Source organism: Taudactylus pleione, unplaced genomic scaffold, assembly GCF_031769625.1.
Source record: "Taudactylus pleione unplaced genomic scaffold, aTauple2 ptg000013l, whole genome shotgun sequence".
NCBI classification, from domain to species: Eukaryota; Metazoa; Chordata; class Amphibia; order Anura; family Myobatrachidae; genus Taudactylus; species Taudactylus pleione.
Window position 1 is genome coordinate 4,697,622 of NW_028284416.1, and position 7,609 is coordinate 4,705,230.

The following is a 7,609-nucleotide window of genomic DNA, read 5'->3' on the forward strand; positions in this document are numbered from 1 at the left end:
TCCTCTGTAACCTGCTTTCTCTCTGCTGTCTGTGAGTCTCTCATCTACTCTCCAGCATATTGCAATTGCTACTATCCAGTCTGCATACCTCGAGCCTGTGTTCAGGGTACTGCTCTCCTCCGGATCCAGTCCAGCTCAAGTTTCTGTTGTCCAGTTCCAGCATGCAATGCATCCTTTCAGTCTGTGTCCTGCATTTTAGATCTAATATGATTCAGCCTGATATCTACATTTCGGTTCAGCCCGCACATCTTCAGTCTGCTTCCTACGTTCCGGTTATAGTCCGGTTCAGCCTGCTATCTGCTGTCATCCTGACTTCAAGCAAGTCTTCTGATTACACCTCGCCTGCTCATTGCTGATTCAAGTAGACAGTTCTGGCTCTAGCCACCGAGTTCTGGTGTTGGGTTGTCTATCTTCGGAGGATTCCAGTCAGGCTATTGGTTCTCTGAGTTACCCCTTGTTCTGCACCTGAATTTTCAGTCCGGTTCAGCCCTCGCAACTTCAGTCTGCTACCTACGTTCCGGTTATTGTCCGGTCCTGCCAGCTTACCTTCAGTCTGTTTCCTCCATCTGGGATTGCATCCAGTTCAGCCTGCTTCCTATATCCTGGTTCCAGCCTGTGCAGTAATCTGAAGCATCCTGTTTATATACCATTGACTATAATAGTGCTTTCAAGTGCCAAATCGTCTGTCCGCTGCTATCCTGACTTGAAGAAAGTCCTCTGATTACACCTCGCCTGCTCATTGCAGGTTCAAGTTAGACAGTTCTGGCTCTAGCCATCCAGCTCTGGTGTTCGGATTGTCTATCTTTGGTGGATTCCAGTCGGGCTATTGGTTCTCAACTTCTCTGAGTTACCCCCTGTTCTGCATCTGAATTCTCAAATACTGGTTCTAGCTCCATGGTCTTGAGACAGGAAGATGGCGGAAGAGACAGTATAACCTGCAATACAGGGAACAGCAGCTAGTGACCAGCATACTAGTGCTTATAATAATGTGAATATGTACATAACAAATATTCACACAAATCAAACCAAAGAATCCCCAACTAATAGCTGAGGTGCAATGCTGAAATATATGATTATGTATAACATGAAGGATCACCAGTAACAAAGCATCAGGTGAGTAGGACATAGGAGAATTCAAGTGGGACTGTCCCCCCAGGACAGAGGAAACCATTGATGTCTCTAATTCCACAAACATATGACATATTGTTAGCAGAGGTCCTGCTGTCCTATATACATTTAGGTTCTTACTATGATGACATTAGCTATTGTCCTTACATTGGACACATATTGGGAGACATTTGCCCAAAGGGGTTTCTAGGGAAATGTGAGGTACATCCACCTCCATCCCCTGAATGCAGCCTATGGCGGTCACCCAAATCTGTATCTTTGGGACATTCCCCCAACAAGTGCCATAGACCCCAACGTGTTCAACTTCTCACACTACTGACAGTAGGCGTTATCTCTCCTTACCCTGTGGTCTTGTCAGGGGCGATTAGGAGGAGTAATAAACACGGCACTCACCAAGGGTAAAACCATTCCGTACTGCGTGTTGCCAACAGCCTTAGATGTCTACCCTTCACTACAGCTCTAGGAAAGAGACAACACTCTCAGTTCAAGGACGTCTCCTCCTGTTCAGGAACAGTAGTCAACAGTACAAGCAAGGGATACTAATCTCCACCCTGGTAGCCTCAGTCATCCTGTCCCACCACTTCTGCACAGCGGAGGTGGGACTATATCTCACACAGATGTGCAATGGGGATGCGACTGGGCCAGGGTTGGGGAAGACAGGACACACACAGAGATGTTGCTCACCGTGGTCGCACTTGTCACCTTCTGCTTCGCCTCTGCTGGACTTAGAATGACACCACCCACAAAATACTCTACGTAAACCTATAGTATGCCGTCCCTACATCAACTAGTTGTCTATGTACACAAACCTACCTAGCTCTAACTCTATGGTAACAATGAAATAACATAATAACTTAAGGTGTGGTGCCGTCTATTCTAGCCCTTTCAACCTAGAAATTCCACGCAGTGACAATACACAACAGTCTTATTTTTTCCAAAGGCAAATGTAATACACTGTGTGAACAGACCATACAATTCTGTCCCTACGCCAATGCTCCTCTTCCCAATTCCGGGGGCCCATGAGGCATTAATGGCCCATCAGCCTTTTCACTGCCAGAGCTGCCACACAGAAATGTAACCCCTCTTACCCTATAATGCAGACTTCCCCAAGTTTTCCTCAGAGACCTCACCAGAGATTTACAATCTTTTAAATGAATAATCCAAAGAGAAGGCCTAATGCCCTAGAGATTGACCTAGCGCCACCTACCATTGGTAGTTTGAGATTCCTATTAAAGGGGCCTACTGCTGGTGAGTTTTATAGCTGGTGAGTTTTATTAAGTGACTTGGGCCTAAAGCCTAGAGCCACTTGTTGATAGGCCTTTGACCTACCTAATTGGCCTTTGGACCTGCTTAATTGGGCCACAGGTCTGAAACCTGACTATACTAACGGGCCTTGTCCCCAACAACCCTGGTGGTCTAAGGCCCATATTCAGTTAGAGGCGAAAAGTCAGAAAAGTTTTGCCTGTCCGACTTTCCGCCTCATTCGCCTGTTTAAGAGACGAAATCCTTGTGTGCGCGTCCCCGCTTTTCACCCTATTCTATTCCACAACAGGCGAAAACGGAAAGCGGCGAATGCAGAACTGGCGGGAAAGTACTGTCAGAAGTGGGGAATTCAGTCTGTACCCCCAAAAAAAGATGCACTAACTTAGGGAATCAATATACAGTAGATGTGTATAATAGCCCTAATAAAGCTATTTTGGGTAATTAAGTTGTGTAAATTGCTTCTTATTAGCGTCTTTGCAAAAGTGGCGAAGAATGGCATAAAGCTGTATTTTTGTGTGAAAATAAGTTGTCCAGTCAAATTTGGGGTACTTGAACATGGGTGCTAGCATATTCTTATGTCTCCAAAGTGAATTTGAGAAAAAAATTGAAAAATCCACCTGCAATCCCAAAAACACCTGACCCATCCTTGCAGGCCCCAAGAAGCCTATTTCACTAGTTTTTATGCTTGTCCCCCCACTTTTTCAGCCCAAAAATGACATCTTTCTTTGGGGTGCTCTTAGGGGGGAGGGTTTTGGAGGGGGGAGGGGTTGGGAGATTTGTCCTTTGGAGGGCTGTCCCAAGGGTTCGGAGTCGTTTCCCCACCTTACCCAGACTTATTCTCTATCATCTCCTCCCCCATGTTACCCACCTCCCCAATTACCCATTGCTTCATATGAGTGTGTCCTGGTCTATACCAATCCCACCTACCATGTTGTGCACCATGTTCCAACCTCTGCAGCTTGAAGGGTGAGGAGGGAAATACTTGTTCTTATTCCTCCTAGGAGGATTAGTACAGGGGAATGCTATCACCCCATCAGTACACTCAGGAGGTGCCGCAAAGTTCCCCCAGTGAATCCCCAACACGTCTTTCAAGTATGACAACTGCACCGCCATAGAGTAAACTAAGTGGTCGAAAACCTGTGGCTTTAGTCTTGCAAAATGTGTTCATTGTGACCTTCCACCAGCAGCCCAGACAGGAGACATATTGGCCGAAGCCATGAACATGATGTAAAGGGTATGAGAACTTAGGCCCTCATTCAGAGCCGTACGCTCTGAGCAGAGCGCACGCTCTGAATGAGGGCCGGGCTCCATTTTCATGGAGCGTCCTCCTGGACGCTCGTATAGCTGTGGGTCACCACCCACAGGCTATACGAGCGTGCATTTTGATGGCCGCGATGGTCGTGACCATCGCGACCATCGAAATTGCGAGCCGGAGCCTGCGGTTGAGGTTTTCAACCGCAAGCTCCGGAGTGATTTTGGCTCTATCAGAGCCAAAATCACTCCCACTGACATCACTAGTGATGTCAGTGGGCCGGCTTCTGACGGGAGGCGTTCCCGTGGGAACGCCCCCGTCAGGGAGGCACGCCCACCAAAGGGGGCGTGCTGTCAATCAACATTGACAGCACGCCCCCTTTGATCGGACACAACGAGCGAAGGAAAGTCCTTCGCTCGTCGTGTCTGGCGCATGCGCACGACGGAGCTCCCTCCGTCGTGCGCATGCTCAGTGCAGACCATCGACCCACTTGCGAGCGGACAGCCGCTCACGAGTGGGTCTGAATCAGGCCCTTAGTCTGTATGATCGTTTTAATTTGTGTGGTAATTATATCCAATCCTGGTGCTTTATTATGAGGAAATTAGATGATTGCTGCATCTATTTCCTCTTCTGTAATTGGGGTATCATGATATATGACCAGGGCCCGATCTGTGTGTAGTTTCTATGTTCTCCTTGTGTATGCATGGGCTTCCCAAACACCAAAAACATACTGGTACATATTCTCTGTACAGCATGTAATGCACATGTACTCCTATAATCACTTTATTCTACCAATGCTACTCCCCCTGCCTCCCCCCCCTATATCCCCCATACACCGCACAGCACCCCCAACACCACCTTCCATCACAAATATCCCATCTGCACCTCAGATATCAGTGGCGTAATACTAGAAACCTGTGTCGAGTATCTGTAACTCTGCAGCGTCAGGTCAGAGCGAGTATCTAGAACTCCGCAGTGTCAGCTCTGTGTGAGCATCTGTAACTCTGCAGCGTCAGGTCTGAGCGAGCATCTGTAACGCTTCAGCATCAGAGTCTGAGCGAGCATCTGTATCTCAGCAGCGTCAGGTCTGAGCGAGCATCTGTAACGCTGCAGCATCAGAGTCTGAGTGAGCATCTGTAACTCTGCAGCGTCAGGTCAGAGCGAGCATCTGTAACTCCGCAGCGTCAGGTCAGAGCGAGCATCTGTAACTCCGCAGCGTCAGGTCAGAGCAAGCAACCGTAACTCCACAGCGTCAGGTCTGAGCGAGCATCTGTAACTCCGCAGCGTCAGGTCTGAGTGAGCATCTGTAACTCCGCAGCGTCAGGTCAGAGCAAGAATCTATAACTCTGCAGCGTCAGGTCAGAGCGAGTATCTGTAACTCTGCAGTGTCAGCTCTATGTGAGCATCTGTAACTCTGCAGCGTCAGGTCAGAGCGAGTATCTGTAACACTGCAGCATCAGAGTCTGAGTGAGCATCTGTAACTCCGCAGCGTCAGGTCTGAGCAAGCATCTGTAACTCCACAGCATCAGAGTCTGAGTAAGCATCTGTAACTCCGCAGCGTCAGGTCTGAGCGAGCATCTGTAACTCCGCAGCATCAGAGTCTGAGTAAGCATCTGTAACTCCGCAGCATCAGGTCTGAGCGAGTATCTGTAACTCCGCAGGGTCAGGTCTGAGCGAGTATCTGTAACTCCTCAGGGTCAGGTCTGAGCGAGTTTCTGTAACTCCGCAGTGTCAGCTCTATGTGAGCATCTGTAACTCTGCAGCGTCAGGTCAGAGCGAGTATCTGTAACTCCGCAGCATCAGGTCTGAGTGAGCATCTGTAACTCCGCAGCGTCAGGTCTGAGCGAGCATCTGTAACTCCGCAGCGTCAGGTCTGAGCGAGCAACTGTAACACTGCAGCATCAGAGTCTGAGTGAGCATCTGTAACTCCGCAGCGTCAGGTCTGAGCGAGCATCTGTAACTCCACAGCATCACAGTCTGAGTAAGCATCTGTAACTCCGCAGCGTCAGGTCTGAGCGAGTATCTGTAACTCCGCAGGGTCAGGTCTCAGCGAGTTTCTGTAACTCCGCAGTGTCAGGTCTGAGCGAGCATCTGTAACACCACCGCTGCAGAGTCTGAGAGAGCATATGTAACTCCGCAGCGTCAGGTCTGAGCGAGCATCTGTAACACCACCGCTGCAGAGTCTGAGAGAGCATCTGTAACTCCGCAGTGTCAGGTCTGAGCGAGCATCTGTAACACCACCGCTGCAGAGTCTGAGAGAGCATCTGTAACTCCGCAGTGTCAGGTCTGAGCGAGCATCTGTAACACCACCGCTGCAGAGTCTGAGAGAGCATCTGTAACTCCGCAGTGTCAGGTCTGAGCGAGCATCTGTAACTCCGCAGCGTCAGGTCTGAGGGAGTATCTATAACTCCGCAGTGTCAGGTCTGAGCTAGCATCTGTAACTCCGCAGTGTCAGGTCTGAGCGAGCATCTGTAACACTACCGCTGCAGAGTCTGAGAGAGCATATGTAACTCCGCAGCGTCAGGTCTGAGCGAGCATCTGTAACACTACCGCTGCAGAGTCTGAGAGAGCATCTGTAACTCCGCAGTGTCAGGTCTGAGCGAGCATCTGTAACACCACCGCTGCAGAGTCTGAGAGAGCATCTGTAACTCCGCAGTGTCAGGTCTGAGCGAGCATCTGTAACACCACCGCTGCAGAGTCTGAGAGAGCATCTGTAACTCCGCAGTGTCAGGTCTGAGCGAGCATCTGTAACTCTGCTGCGTCAGGTCTGAGGGAGTATCTATAACTCCGCAGTGTCAGGTCTGAGCTAGCATCTGTAACTCTGCAGTGTCAGGTCTGAGCGAGCATCTGTAACACCACCGCTGCAGAGTCTGAGAGAGCATCTGTAACTCCGCAGTGTCAGGTCTGAGCGAGCATCTGTAACTCCGCAGCGTCAGGTCTGAGGGAGTATCTATAGCTCCGCAGTGTCAGGTCTGAGCTAGCATCTGTAACTCCGCAGTGTCAGGTCTGAGAGAGCATCTGTAACTCCGCAGTGTCAGGTCTGAGAGAGCATCTGTAACTCCGCAGCGTCAGGTCTGAGGGAGTATCTATAACTCCGCAGTGTCAGGTCTGAGCTAGCATCTGTAACTCCGCAGTGTCAGGTCTGAGCGAGCAACTGTAACGCTGATGCTTTAACATAGACTAGAATAGGATCTGCAGATTTACTAACGGTCGGTTTTAAAGCCAACCAAAACCTGATGACAAAACCGCCCAAACAATAAATCTGCCTGTTGCAGGCGAGTTTGGAAGAAGCACTGCACAGACCATTATTATCTATGCAGGCTTTGTTTGGTTAAATTGTAAATACAGGGTTATTTTTTTTTTAATAGTTCATGTTCTGTACAGGCAGACTACAGATCCTAGCAAGCCTGCCCCGGCATGCCTGTACTTGTGGAACAACAAGTGTCAGCATGCCCGGACATTAAGCACCCACTGACACCTTCCCGACGGTTAGTAAATTTACCCCTTGGTGTCTGTGTGATATGAGTCTCTGATAGGCGCTCTATCCCCCAGTTACTGTACTTATAACAAGCTATTTTCTTATTGTAGCTTAATGACCCTGTCAGTGAGATCCCTGATTATAATCACACTGCAGCCAGCACCGGATCCCATGACATGAAAGTCCTGTCGCCATAATACACACGTTAATAACTTAAATCCTACGTTAAAAATGAATGGAGTATTTACAACATGGATACATGTCCCTGATGTAGAGGCGAAGGCAAGGCTGTAATTGCCCCAGTATCACATGGGTGTAACTAAATGCACATATTTGCCTGTACGTAGAGTTGTACGCGTCTTTGCCGATGGGCCTTCCCTATCTGTACGCTCTGTTTGATAGCCCATGTTACTATCAGACATGTTGGTTTCCTCCTTTAGCTGCTATATATAAACTGAAGGGGGGGGGCAGAGTATTGAGGGAGACGT